This window comes from Perissodus microlepis, chromosome 20, assembly GCF_051167445.1.
Source record: "Perissodus microlepis isolate ML-2025 ecotype Zambia chromosome 20, ASM5116744v1, whole genome shotgun sequence".
Lineage (NCBI taxonomy): Eukaryota > Metazoa > Chordata > Actinopteri > Cichliformes > Cichlidae > Perissodus > Perissodus microlepis.
The window spans coordinates 32,144,210-32,159,349 of record NC_140480.1 but is presented as its reverse complement, the minus strand read 5'-3'; the positions used below and the strand labels follow the sequence as shown (position 1 = coordinate 32,159,349).

At 42.1% G+C, this 15,140-nt stretch overlaps 1 protein-coding gene across 1 annotated transcript in view; it reads left to right on the top strand.

The window, feature by feature from the left end:
• Nucleotides 1-15,140, top strand: part of plxnb3 (plexin B3) — a 95,452-nt gene that overhangs the window by 16,510 nt on the left and 63,802 nt on the right. Inside the window, exon 2 of the mRNA XM_084918216.1 lies at nt 13,978-14,053. The gene's annotated coding sequence lies outside the window, so the exon portion shown is untranslated. The remainder of the gene's footprint in view (nt 1-13,977; nt 14,054-15,140) is intronic.

The following is a 15,140-nucleotide window of genomic DNA, read 5'->3' as shown; positions in this document are numbered from 1 at the left end:
GAGGACTGTGGTCTTTAGAAAAGCTTTTGTAGTCTTTTATATCTGTGTGCATCTCTGTAATGGTTCCTCTGACGCCCTGTGAAAGTTCATACCAGTCAATCTTTCCTAATAGGCAGTCTTTGAATGCCTTTATTTATAGACCGGCTCACCTCTGAATAAAGCCGTGTTGCCCAATTCACTCACTCCTTAATTTAAAACACCTGACTCCAAGTAGCCTTTGAAGAAGCCGTTAGCACAGAGGCTTGCTTGTTTTTTGCAGCCTGCACTGCACAGATGACACAATGTGTTCAAATGATATAAAAGTGTAGCTGTTGGTGCGCTATTAGTTTAGCGTGGGGCTGTCAAAACTGGTCAAAACTTGTGTTAAAATGTAGAAAAAAAACGCCCACACTGTCATGAAAACTGGGTGTTCCCGGGGTTTGAGCTGGAATTCTTTATTATTGTTCACTCTTTGGTTCTTTGTTGTCTTTATTGTCAGTTTTTGTCTGCGCGTGTGTGAAAAAGGAGTCGGTCTCGATCAGTTTAACTTCTGCTTACCTCTGTTGGGTATAGTATGTGCATAGTGTGTAAATGTAAGAGTATTTCACATTGTTTCATATGTTTTCTTGATTTAATACTATATGTAGAATAAATTAGTGATGTTATAGCTGACCTTGGACCCCCGAGCCCCGTGTCCCGCAACAGGGGTGTTGTGACATATCTCCCAATAATAACATAAGTTTTAAATCAAACTCAGAGAGGATATAATATATATATATATAACACAGGATAAGGGCATTCTGCGATTGTACATCATACATCGTATGAACTTCCTTTTTGTGACTCAATTGGACGGAAAGATTCAACATGTTCATGGGGATTCATCAAACCATCAATAATATTTAGATATTTATAGATATTTACCAAGCCCAACTGTGCTTAGCTCCCGAGATCAGACGAAATTGGGCGTGCTCAGGGTGGTATGGCTGCAAGCCATGGGGTGGCTGTAGCTCAGGAGGTAGATATGTCTGTGAAGGTTCTCAGTCATCCAGGTCTTCGTAGTCTAAGGAGCTTGGAAAAAGACACTTTTCTTTCCAAGCTCCTTAGACCTCAGGAGGTAGAGTAGGCCACCTACTGATTGGAAGGTTGGTGGTTCGATCCCTGGCTCCTCCAGTCTGCAATGTCAAGTATCCTTGGGCAAGATACTAACCCCAAGTTGCTCTCTGATGCATCCATCGGAGTGTGAATGTAGTTAGAAAGCACTCAGTTTAGAGAAAGTGCTGGTGAGAATGGGTGTGTTTGGATGGATGAATGTGGCATGTTGTATAGAGCGCTTTGAGTACTCTGGGAGAAAAAGCGCTATATAAGAATCAGTCCATTTAGATATTTAACTGCTCTCCTCTGGGTTTCTCTGTTTCTTTTCTTTTTCTGTGGCTTCCCGTGTCGTGAATTATACTTCAGCAGGAAATTATACTTACATGACCCAAAACGCCTTTTAAACCTACATCATAACCTCACATATAACCCAACGTGCACCTCCTGAGAAATGTAATTACATGCTGGAACAATTTTCATGGTTAAGATGGATTTCTGGTTGTGTTGTAAGTTAAGGCTTAGATCACCTGGAGAAGTGTAAATCAAACTTCAGTCTGGGTCTCAGTATGTGTGTGTTTTAGTTCCTGTTTTATTTTTTATCATATCTTGCGTGCTTCATATTGAGTTTTACTTCCCTTGTCTCGTTTATCCTGATTTGTTGCAGCTGTCTTCCCCGGTGTTTCCCATCTTCCTCGTCTCATATGTCTCATTGTCATCGATTGTTCACACCTGCATGTCTACCCTCACCTGTGGCTTGTGGCTGTTTCTTGATTAGCCCTCATGTGTATAAATAGTCCTGTCATCCCCTGCTACATGATTTTACTTTAGTACATTTTATTATTTTGTGGACTTTTATAAGCCAAAAAATGGTTTTCCTTTTGTTAATAAGTATGCCCCCACCCCCAAAAAAAGGTTCAAAACATAACCCACAACAAAATGGCATAAATAAAGCAGTACAACACAATTAAAAACACACACACACACACACATTATAACAAAGGTAAATAGCTCATTAAGGAAAAATACACACACAAAAGGAACTCAATGAAATCCAAAACAAAATAATGTAAAAACAGAAAGTAAATTACCTTTAAGTAAAGTTACTTAAAAAGTTAAATAAAATACAATAAAGCATGTAAAATGTCTCAAAAATGTTTTAGGAGGGATTTCAAGTCATCGTATTTAAAAAAATGAAAAACAAAAAATTTAAAAATAGATTTGGTTTGAAGAAAGAAAACCAGGCATGAAAGAGGAAAAACAAGCAAATTTTTAGAAAATATGAAATATTTGGCTGCCATACATAGATATAAGCATTTCCAACAACTGATATTATGAAACTGAGAGAGAGCATGATCACAAATTTAAGATGTAGAAATAATAACAGAAACTCACTCTGTCTAAAAAAGTTAATTTGGATTTGGTACATGGTGTCCTGTCTGGGGAATATCACGCTGAAGTCCCTTCACATTCAAGCTGTAATATCTGTGAAACCATTCACCTGATTGGGCCAAAGAATATTGTGGGCTTCGAATCTGAGAAGCTGTAAATAAAACATCAGTCGCTTCGCTGCAAACCTGTGGTTTCTACAGGCCTCCAAATCTGCTGTCTGTGGTCGGACATCCAAATATTTTACAGAATTCAAGCATCCATCATCCACTCCAGAGTGTCCATATTCATCGAAACGCGGTACCAGATATTTACCCTAAAACATTTCAAGGACCTAGTTCAGGTAGTTTTGTGGATAATGGAATTTTAAAATGCCCCCCCTCAAACCCCACCCCCTGAAATGTCCTTAAAGCAAAAAAATGAAAAGTTTTACTAAATATTTCTACAGAAACACGTCTTATAAAAGATCACATATCTACGTGTCCAGCAGCTCTGCAGCTTTTGAGACAAACAGCTGTCAGAACTGGAGCCTTGTTAGATTTGTTTTCTTGTCATTAAACTGCATCGTGTAACTGAATTTAGAATATCTGTTGTTAACAGTTTACAGTCCGATTGTGCTTGTCTGTGATTATAACTTAAATGAAGATCAGACCACATTAAAAATAAAATTACGGCAATTTTAAGGGGTTTGCAAACTTTTTCTGGCGACTGAATAATGGTGGTCCCTGTAGCCCCCTGGCACTTTAATCAGGGACCCCCTGGGAGTTCGGGGCCCCTCAGGGCTTTAATCGGGCCTGCTATACAGAGAGAGCTGTTTTTGTTGTCGTTGAACATCTCTGTGTGTCAAACCGTCTCTGGACACGACTCGAGGAACCTCGCGGCCTGCTGGGTGTTCCAGCATATTCGGGACCGATGAAGTGAACTTTACTGAAAACAGGATCTTCACAGCAGCACGCTGAATAGTTTTTATTGAAACTCCAGGCTTTGACACTGTCTCTTTATTTAAATGAGCTCTGCAGACAAAGACCGCCTGAACAAAAGGATGTGAATTTAAATGAACTTTATTGAAAGACTCGGGGTGAACAGTGTTAATGAACAGTCAGGCTTCAACAGGGAGCCTTTATTTAAACAAAGTCTGTGAACAAAGGGGAACAAAATGACAGGACGAAAAAATGAGCTCTTTGGAAAACCTTTATTGACAGCACGCGGTGTTTACAGTCTTATCGCTGTGTAAAGTTACTGGGGCGAGGCAGCGGAAATGTTAGAACTATAAACTATATTTAAAACAGCGATAACAAACCATGAAATGATTTTACTCTAAACGTCAAGGCGTCCAACAACGACTCGATTGTCTCAGCTGTGTGATTAGTCTTTGAGTTTTAAGGTTGGAGCTGATTCGCCACGAGTCTGTTATCACAGTTACTGTTTGAAAGACCTCGCTGACCCTGGATCAGCCTGTAATGATGCACTCGGTTGTTACATTGTATATTTAGAGGGACAGAGCGAGCTTCATGAGACGGTGACTAACAGGATAGTTTGTCCCGATGAGACACTGCTTCACTCTGATACTGTCAGGATACACACCGCGTGTTTGTGTGTGTGTGTGTGTGTGTGTGTGCTTACTGTGACTGTATCCTGCTGTGTTTAATGAAGGAGGAAGTTCCTGTTCTGTGGTACAATGAGCTGTTTTTACTGTCTCTGTGTTTCCATTTCCTCCCCTTGTGCTGCTCTTCCTTCCTTTTCCCCTCTATTCTTGGCTCTTTCTGCCCATCTGTCTGTATCATTCTGTCTGTCTGAGGCAATATTTTATTAAAACAGCACAAAATCATACATTCAAGGAAATGTCACATGTGCGGATTATAGTATCCTCCATTTTTTTAGACTATTTGATTTTGATATTCAGAAAAAAACCATCCAAAATTTGTCTTGTAATAAAGACAAACTGATCTCAGTGGTTGGATTGACTCATCCATCCAGTGGCGGTATTGATTCATTGATCTGTTTCTATGTGGTTCTTGTTATTTAACAGCTGCTTATTCCCAGTTTGACTCTCTAGTCAACCTTGGATTGTTCTGTTTGCCATGTTACAGAAGCGTTTTCAGGACTTGCTGCTATTTATTTTAACATCACGTAGTTTGAGCCTCTGAGTGTCTCAGAAGTTTTTTCTCTGACTATATTTGTCTCATTTTTTTTTTTTTTTTAGCCCTGATGCAGTTTTTCTGTCTTCTGTGGTGGATGAAACTCTCCTGTACTTTAAAGTGTGTTAGGGGAACTTTGGGCCCTCATGCTCTACCTTGGGTAGATGGGCTGTTGCATTGAATGCCAGTTTTTTTTAATCCATCCATCCATCCTTCCTTCCTTCCTACCTGGGATTGGGTCGTGGGGGCAGCAGCCCAAACCCAGACTTCCCTTTCCTCCACCTCCTCCTCGGGAGAACATCGAGGTGTTCCCAGGCCAGCCAAGAGATGTAATCTCTCCAGCGTGTCCTGGGTCTCCAGGTATTCAGTCAGGGATTGGTCCACCAGATCCTCCTTACTTGACTGCCTTCTGACACACACTATCGACCCCCTTTACCAGGACAGCCCTACCAGGCTGTCCACTTAATGTGTGCTGTTCCTTTAAATGTTGGGCTCAAAATTATATTTTGAATATTGGATTTTTATATGTTACACCCGTACTTTACATGCCGTTGTACTCTTCATTTAAATGTTGGACTGTTCCTTTTAATGGCCTCTGTCAGTGTTCAGATTACAGACTGAAATAATGTGGTGTCACTGCCTCACACTGAAGATTATACAGTCTGTGTGTGTGTGTGTGTGTGTGTGTGTGTGTGTGTGTGTGTGTGTGTGTGTGTGTGTGTGTGTATAATTGGTATCTTGGAGTGCAGCTGTCTTCATTCACCAGCATCTGTTACACCCCCAACTTAGAAACACACGCACACACACACCCACACACACACACACACACACACACACACACACACACACACACACACACACACACACACACACACACACACACACACACACCAGGACATTAAATCATTCCTTCAGTTTGAGTGCACACATTCAGAGCTGCAGACGACACAAGCAGCACGTGAATGTAACAAAGGCAGTAATGAATAAGTGAGAGTAGTGGTGCACGTGTGGCGGCATCGCAGGTGTGTTTCATGTTTGGAGTTTTGATTGTTGCCATACGTATTTACAACCACATTTGCCTTAGGCTGCTGTGTAACATGTAAACAAAGAGCAGAATGACGCTGTAGTGGAAGGTGAAGGTGTGAGAGTGCAGGTATGGATCACATGACAACACCAGGCGTAAACACAGCTTGAAACTGACCTTTCATGAGTTTCCAACCTGAAACAGAGACTTCTGTGCAAAAAACCTGCATCAAAAAGATGCTGCATATAAGGCTGACACTATGTGTGTGTGTGTGTTCCATATATGCAGATTATAGCTCTATAATGTCTCAGTTTGCAGAGTTACAACCATCAGATTAACTCCACAGATTAGTGTTTGAAGGCAGGCTGCCTAATCTACTGACTGTGTGTGTGTGTGTGTGTGTGTGTGTGTGTGTGTGTGTGTGTGTGTGTGTGTGTGTGTGTGTGTGTGTGTGTGTGTGTGTGTGTGTGTGTGTTCAGGGGCAGGTTTAATGGGGATTTAAAGGACTGGTGGCCTATTTGGAAGCTTCGGTTTAATTTTTTTGTGCACCAAAAATAAAAATTGAATGCCGAGTTTGGTTCAGTTTCACAGATCAGATAGAAGCAGCAGAAAGTAGAGGAGCACTCGCTTCCACAGCAGGTGCCCTATTTCACAGTTTTAGTGAAAGAAATGTAGCTCTGCACACAGATTTTATGGATTATGTCTTCAGCCATGTGCTACATCTCCAAATTTTCATGAAATTCTGCCTGGTTTTGTGTAATCCTGCAAAACAAAACAAATTTGAACCTGTAAGAAGAACAACAAGATATCAAAATCTGATACAAGCTTTTATTTAAAGTAATATTTTAGCAATAATTTAGATTCCTGAATGGATAGTTACATTTCTAGAAGAATATTCTTGCTTACTTTTCCCCTCTATATGTAGCACAAGTGTTCGTAAATATGAATTTGTGAGTAAACTAATGCAGTGGCAGCACCACTGCATTAGTTTGGTTTGGTGGTTTGAACTGTTGCCTCACAGCAAGTGGGTCCAAATCTTTCTACCTCCACTGAAAACACCAACTTACTGCTGCCGTTCGTGGTCGAGGACACTTGCACAAGGTTAAATAAAGAAAAAGAGAAAAAGAATTTTATTTTGAAGTCGCCCAGCTTCTGAGTTGTTTGATGCAAACGTATTTATCCCTGCCACGCACACACACATGCACAGTGTTGTGATCTCAATCAGCAGTGGCACAGCATCTCCTCCTCTCATCTGGAGCCCTGCACAGGCAGTCAGCCTGATAACTATTGAGGAGCGAGAAGAGCAAAGGAGGAGGAGTTGTTTTAATTAAAATGAATTAATTCATCATTGATGTGAACATTTAACAAAAAACTCATGCAGACAACGCACAAAGTGGTGCACAAACATTCACCAGAGTGCGGGAAATGAAGCAGAGGATGCTTAAAATTTTACATGATGGGCAAGAGTAGGCATATCGAGCCAAACACACACAATCGTGTTTTCATGTCTTTGTGGGGACATCTAATTGACATAATGCTTTCCCTAACCCTTGCCATCAAAAATTAATGCCTAACCCTAACCATAACGTAACTGTAACCTTGACCCTAAAACCACATTTTGAGCCTCAAAAACACCTTCAAACTTGCAGGGGGCGGGGTTTTGTCCCCATAAGGGTTGTTGGTCCCCACAGAAATATGTAAACATGTACAGACACACACACACAGAGCACTTTCAAGCACGGAAATGTTTCTCGCTTTAAGCTCTCATATCAGTGCATCAAGTTTTCCCTCTCTTTAATTGATTAAACATTTTTTAGCTGCACCAGAGTCTTCTGCAGGAGGTCCGGGTGGATGGAGGATAAACAGGAGGAGGTCAAGTGGAGCTGCGTACGCTCAAAGGCAGAAGTGTGCATTGTTTTTGTGACGTTTGTTAAATGGTGCATGCACGCCATCCACTTTCATAGATCTTTGGTGTCAAGTCTTTGGTGAATTAGTCACTGGCGGAAATGAAAACAGAAAGGAAACAGCTAAATTTGACCTAATGTGAAACCGAGACTCACTGAAGAAGTTTACGGATCCAAAAATGTAGTGACAAGTAAAAGTGATGAAAATGCAGTTACACGCATGTGTAGCTAGAAGAAGTGTTCAAGCATGGTCTGATATGTGTGTGTAAGGTTCAATGTTTGCATGCTGATTAACCACACATCAGTAATAAGCGGTTAGACATTGTGGTCACGGTTGAATTGCATTTTCCTCAAAATGTGCTCACAGCTGCTTCTCAGCTCTACAGAGGCACCTTTGTCACAGAATACCAGCGTGTCAGTGACGAGCCTGCAGCCTGTTGTTCCCACATTAAAGCACATCTGAGCTGTTAGTTATGAAAATATTTGCAGATGAGTCTCCGTTAGCTGATGATGCAACGCTCAGAAACACTGTCAGTCAGGGTCGGGGCTCCCGCGGCGCCCCTTCCTAACATTCTCTGGGTCTGGCTCCTCATTTCCCTGCAGAGTTACACGACTTAAAACATCTCAACCACCCCCTCTTGTTAATGAGATGAGCTCCACATCTGCAAGTTTAATCCAAATCTGAGAAACCTTCAGCACGGAGTCTTATAAACTGTTGAACCGGTTTGTCCGGTTTATTTAGAGAAGTGTGTAAGCAGGAGGACTCTGACCCAAACTGCCTGATGAAACATCCGACAGTTTACAGACACGCTGCTGCTTTATCTCAGATCTGCTGTCTGCTACAGAGGGCTGCACATGAAACGCGCGAGGCTTCGAGACGAGATACAAGAAACGCAGGAGGATTCGAAAACAGAGACGCAGGGAGATAAAAGATAAGAAGATAAAACGAAGAGATTAAACACTAGAATAAAAATCACAGAACGGTGGAAGATCTAAATAAACCAAAGGCACCGACGCAGAGTGAAAGTCTGGTTCTGGTGAAGAGCCAGGGTCGGTCTCTCTCATCCAGGATGAGGTTTCTCATCAGCTGCTCTCTTCTCCTCCGCTTGCTTGAAAGTTTAGAGGTGTGAACAAGGATGTTTGTCAGTTTCTGAAAGGCAGAGATTTTGTAGAAATGTGTGATTTTTACAGTAATGAGCCCTTGTGGTTTTCTCAGAGGTGATAGTGGTCAGAGCGAGGTGACAATTTTCAAGCATCACGAGTTGAAAATGTGACAGCTGCATTGTCAGAGTTTTTCCGAGTACTGCTCAGCCACTGCCTTCATATTAGACATAAAAGAAGAAGTCTGGGAGTCGTAATGAAGCATATCTGCTGACCTCATGGAGACGGGTATCGCGTTTCATTATAATTATTATATATATAGAGAGAAATGTGTCTTTATGCTTTAATTCAGCTACACCTGATCAGCAGGAAACATAAATGCATACAGGAGAACAACCACAGGGAAGACGAGAGAAGTAAAATGTAAGACACAGGAAATTCAAAATCCACTTTTTAAAAATCCAGGCAGAAGTCATGGACATAGAGGCAGCCAGTGAAAAGAAAAAACTCAGGCATAAAATCAATTTTAAAAAGAGAGAAATCAGACACAAAGAGCACAATAGGGATGGTAGGAACTGCTGACTACTGTTCTTCAAATGTTACACACACACACACACACACACACACACACACACACACACACACACACACACACACGTATCTATATCTAAGGACAATGATTGGCTGATTGGACTGAAGCGTAAAGTGAGCAGGAACAAACAAATCTGGTGCAACGACATACTTTACCTGGATGGGTCGTTGCGGCCCTGAGCAGTGCTTGCAGATGTAACTTTCTGCATTAGCAGGAAATAGACAACAACCCTTTGATCAGATGAGGGTTGTCCAGAGGATTTTAGCAGCAGGACATTTGTAAAGTCAACCTGAAGCTATAAAAATGCATCTATACCCACCGATTTAGCAGGTCTCCTACTGTGATGATGTGCTGTTCAACAATGATCAATATCACGGTGGAGCTTCAGCTGGACGGGCTGTTTCTGCCTGCTCGGCAGCTTCTTACAACCAACACTATTTTTCTTTATCAGTTAGTGCACCCTGGAGTTCATGTGGAGCCCATCTGTATACTCCAGGGCCATGAAGCAGTGAGGGAGGAGGATAGATGGGTTTATTTTGACACACCTTCATCTGTTCAACGAAAGACTTCACCTTATTGGCTCCTTGGAAAAAATCTCGACAGATAAGAGTCCGCTTTAAGTTCATCAAGTTTTTATTCAGTGGATTTCCAGCATCAACAGATCAGCCTCTGTTAGTGAGTAACAAGGTGTCTTCCTCTGGATCACCTGTGGTGGTGAGGAGCACCGCAAGGATCTTTACTAGGTCCAGCTTCCTTCCTTGTATGAATTCTTTGGTTCCTATTTGTAGAAAGTCTCAGATCTTTTTGTTTTCATGGAGATGACGCCCAGCTATACTTTAAGTTTTTTTTTTTATTAGTTTCCCTTTCACCACATTGTTGTTACTCTAACCATGATGAAACAGGTCTGCTAACCTCAACAGAGTGTTTATTTCTACCCAGAATGGATCTGTTCTCTAAACTGCAGCAGGTTATTTTTTTAGCCCCAAACCATCCATTTACCACAGCACTGTCACATAAGGAAGAGTTAATTACCGGTTTTAACAGTTCACCTCTTGCTGGTTTGCTGTAGCGGATCCCCTGAGAGTAACAAAACACCAATGTGGTGCATCAGGTTGGAGGACTTGTCAGTGGTTAATGAATAAGATAATGCTTTCCTCTGGTTTCTGTGGCATTTTCAGATTGTTGTTTGGAGCTCAGCATGTGTGATGGTTGAGCTTCTTCTTTCTTTTGTGAAAATAAAACCCTTTACCGGAGTTAGCGGGCGAATCTGAGGCTACCACAGCAACAACCTGGGAAACCCACCATATAACCCAGTATATACCAGTCTCCATGTGTGTTCTGGCTCGTTTGACTTTGGGGCTGTATAAAACTGTTTAAGTGGCAGGGAAAACCCTGGATTTTGACTTCCGTAAACTTCCTGCTGCTGAACACTGGGCTGAATGTGAACACTGGGCCGAGTGACGAAAGAGCTGATATTTTACTCTGACGGATGAATGCATGCATGAGTGAATAGCCTCTGTGTTTGTCGGAGACCTTCTGACCTCATACGGGATCACTTCCTCTGACGCTCGTGCTGTTAGATATCGCTACCAAGCCGACTGTAAACCAGTCACATGTGCAGAGTAAGACGCCGACCTCTTGTAGAACCTGAAACACCATCAGTCGGCATCTTCTGCTCTTTTAGCCTCTTTCAGCTCCTGTTTTTGGTTCTGTGTTTACTGTTAGAACCCAGAGACATGATCTGAAAACCTCTTTAGCCTGCCTGAACTGCAAAATCCACATTCACAACAAATACGTAATGTTGCCTTTCAGAGAGATATTTCAGCTTTAATTGCACCACTTTTAATTAAACAGACTATAAACTGTGTTTATTATCCCACTGTATTTAATGACAGTGTGAAAACAGATTTAATTGTTATAGTAGCAAAGCTGCAGACAATTATGAGCTGATTCTGCAGCTCTGCTCTTTACAGCGAGTCATCCCTTTGTTCAGCTGTCCAGCTACAACTGTACAGCTCTGCCTCACTCTTAGCGGTGTTTTATGGAGAAACGTCTATAAAAAGCCACATGCCGCAAACAACTGACAGACAGAGACGAGCTGCTGAATATAATGGAGACTTTAGTATTCTGCAAAAAACAGCTCTGCAACAAACAAACAGAAATGTAAGTTTCCTTGAAGTATAAAAATTAGCATAAAAGAGCATTAAGTATGAAAGTGTGTGCACGAAAAAGAAAAATTGCAATCCAAACAAACAGCCAACAAAAAGGCTCGATATGGAGCCTCATATGAACAATAACTGTGTGAAATAAAAGTTAATGATCCTCCAGGCTGGATTATTTGTCTTTAAAGTCGCCTCCGTACAGGAGTTTATATCACAAAACAAAGAAAATTCCTCACATTGTCGACAGTAATCCTTAAAGCGTGACTTTACAAGCTGCTGAGTCTTAAAATAGAACAAATCTACAACGTCTGTCTCTGACTTCAGCTCATCTTAAGGACGAACATCTTCAAAGAAAAACGCGAAAACATGAATAAGACATGAACTCTCCAAAAAATTAACTTCATGTACACTTCCTGTTGTTAAAATCTGAAACAAACGGACTCTTAAGATCAGATTTTTATTGCTGTAAGAGGGAGTGAAGGCTGGATTTATCAGCAGCGAGGACACTGATTCTCAAAAAGAGACAATGACAACACAAACACACGGCAGGGTCGTAATCCCTGGTTTTTGTCTTCAAGGTCACCGAATGCCTCAGCTGGCTCTGCGCTGTTGGTCGTCCTTCATTCTTTTTAAAGCGCCTGACAGCGACAGACCGAAGCTGCTTTAGTGCTTCAGCGTTTGTGACCCGATGACTGTTTTTGATTAACAGAGGGCGGAGCCACAGGCTGTGTTCATTAAAGGACAGGTTCAGTTTTTAAAGTCAGTCTTAAATTGACTGCGAAGGGTTGGAGGTGGGAGGTTTTTCCTCGGCCTGTTCACACACGTAGATATTAACCTCAGCTGAAGATGCCAAAATACTTAAAGACACTCACACTTATGATTCACTTAGAGGGCAAGTATTGGTGAGCAGCTGTCAGAGAATCTCCCTTTTCCCAGTTTGGATTGAACTGGTGAAACGTCCAGTTTTAAAGAGAAGTTCTCAGTGCACTTTAGCCCAAGTCCTCTTTAAATGTGCTGATGTCAGATCTCGGGTGTGTGCAGGTTAATAAGCGAGAAGCGGCTGTATTGACGAGGACAGATGAGCAGGAGCAGCTCGGTCTATAGATCATCAATCAATAGCTGCGGTGATTGATTAGCTGTACACTCCACGTAGCTCATTAACTCATTATAGGCTCCGGCAGGCAAACAGGAAGTGATTCATTGCTTGACCTCACAGTTGGCCTTGAAGGCAGATGGCTGATGAAGAGCCAATAAAGGAGTAATCCACCCAAAACACGAGACTGTGGGCACATGGCCAGGAGATGCAGGAGACACTTTGACAGGGTGAACACGCCTGTTTCCATGGTTTCCTAGCTCGAATGATGACAGAAACCTTTAGGGACTTTAGACCCTCAGGGGCCCGCAGCCGCTGTCTGCTTTGCCCCGATGACAGCTCTGACATCTCAGACTGCGGACGGGGAAATGTCTGTGATTACACATGAAAATAATGCCGAAACCATTGATTTATCAGGGAGCCGATCAATAATTCATCTGCGGTGCTGACAATTGTTATTGATTAACACCTGAACCCCGGGGGTCAGATAAACCTGCTGGATGTGAGAGTGGGAGTTTGTCAACATGTTGACCAAGAAAAAAAGTCTTCTGCCTCAAGTTTAATGAAACTTCATTTCACTAACAGAGACGGATACTCATAGACTGTATATGAAAGATGGATGCAGCTACTGTGACGTCACCAACTGCTTTCTGAAAGCTTCAAATCCTTTTTTTATGAAAGAAAACTGCCTGCTTGTTTATCCGTCTCTCTGACCCTAGTATGACCACAGTTTTCAAAAATGAACTTTATGTTTTATCTAGTATAATGTGACACTTACGCCCATAAAATCAATTTTACTGAGGCCAAAGAGCGCGGGAGCCCAGGAGCAGTTTCCCTTCTATACAACTGGAAGTCTTCTTTCATGCAGAGGAGTCGCCCCCTGCTGGTCATAAAAGAATACAAGTTTAAGGAACTGAATTTTCAGATGAAGCCCTATGTTTAACACTTGTTTATATGTTTCTTCTAGTGCTGTCAGCGTTAATCTTGTTAAAATGACGTTAATGCCATAACCGCGTTAGCGCCCCAAATCTCTGTTAGCGAGTTAGCGTGGATCACCCTGTCCATGGGGCTGCACTGCATCAATGCGTTAGCGCAGTTAGCTTGTTAACGTGTTAGCGCCATCCAGTCCCATGCATGGGGTGATCCCAATAACTCGCTAACTGAGACTTAACGCGGTTATGGCATTAACGTCATTTTAAAGAGATTAACGCTGACAGCACTAGTTTCTACTGTTTTATCACCTGTTTTACTCCACACAGGGCCAAAACTTTAAAAAATTAGCATCATGTTGTATTCAATAAGACTTTATAGTAAAGGTTGAGTCCATAAACTCAGAATTGTGTTTGCAGAGTTCATAAATCAGGTGATTTTCCCATAGACTTCTATACAAACTGATCTGATTTGAAGCCAGAGAGGTCGCCCCCTGCTGGCCATTAGAAGAAAAATTGGGATTAACGCACTTCACGTCTGTGCTGATGTACATCTTTGTTTGTGTTCCTTCAGAACGTCCTCCTGATGAAGAAGGTTCCTCTTCCTCACAGCTCAGTTTCTACATCACAGCAGCAGGTTGCCTCAACAGGTTGGTGCAGCTCTAATCTCTGTCTTCGGATAAGTCCGGATGTCCTCACCGGTGACCTCACAGGCAGCTGCCACATGGCTCCTGATGATGTCATCATTCTTGAACATCGCTGAGACTAAACGCTTGCCCCGTAGAGTTGCCTTTGTGTGATATTCTGCTGCTTATTGTGTCTGTATTGCATTTCACACCTGAAGCCTTGAACCTTTCTCAACTGACTGAGCTGCATGTGAGAACGAGTTGGACGTTAAACAGTCTTTAACCTGCCAGCTCGCTGCTACAAAGTCCATGTGATGCTTGATTGTGCCCATGTGAGAGTACCGCAGCTAATTGTTCAGTTAATTCACAGTGAGTGAGTGGGCGTCGTGTGTGCTGCCTCTGCACCCTCGCCTAAACCAAACAGATTAGAAACGAGAACGAGTCGGAAGCGGACTATTTCCTGCTGTGCGCTGCACATTAGAAACGACAACTGTGGAATAAGTCCTGACCTGATTGTTCCGACGCCGAAGTTCACGTGTGAAAACGGCTTATTACAGTCGCTGGGAGTTCAGTGATAGATGGAGGATGCAGTGATCTAATTAGTTGGTACAGAGAATCTGCAGATTCAGGATCAGTGACCCAAAGATCATCAGAGAGAGTTACTGCAACAGAAGAGCCATTGTTACCAGGGCGCCTCTCTCTCTGTGTTCCTGTGTCTCTCTCCCTCTCGTAGGACAGTCAATCGCGTGATTAATCAAACTTTTGCGTGATCAGGTTTCAGCTGCCTTGCTGTTGAAATGAGTTTCTGCAGATTACAGACAGGAAAATTCAGACAGATGACTTTAATAAAAGAAACATTTCTACGGCCATAAATTCACCCAAAATTAAATTCCACATTCAGCTGTGTCATAAGAACATATTTTTCATTTCCGTCTCCTGTCTCTCATACAGCTATATCTGTATCCATATCTATAAACACAGATGTATTTCCCGTCATGTGCTAGTTTGCGTTAACCTAATTTATTTCACTGATTGTTAAACGAAACGACCCCGAAGATAAATAAAGCTGAATTAGATTTTTTGATTTTTATCTGGGACACGTCGCCTCGCT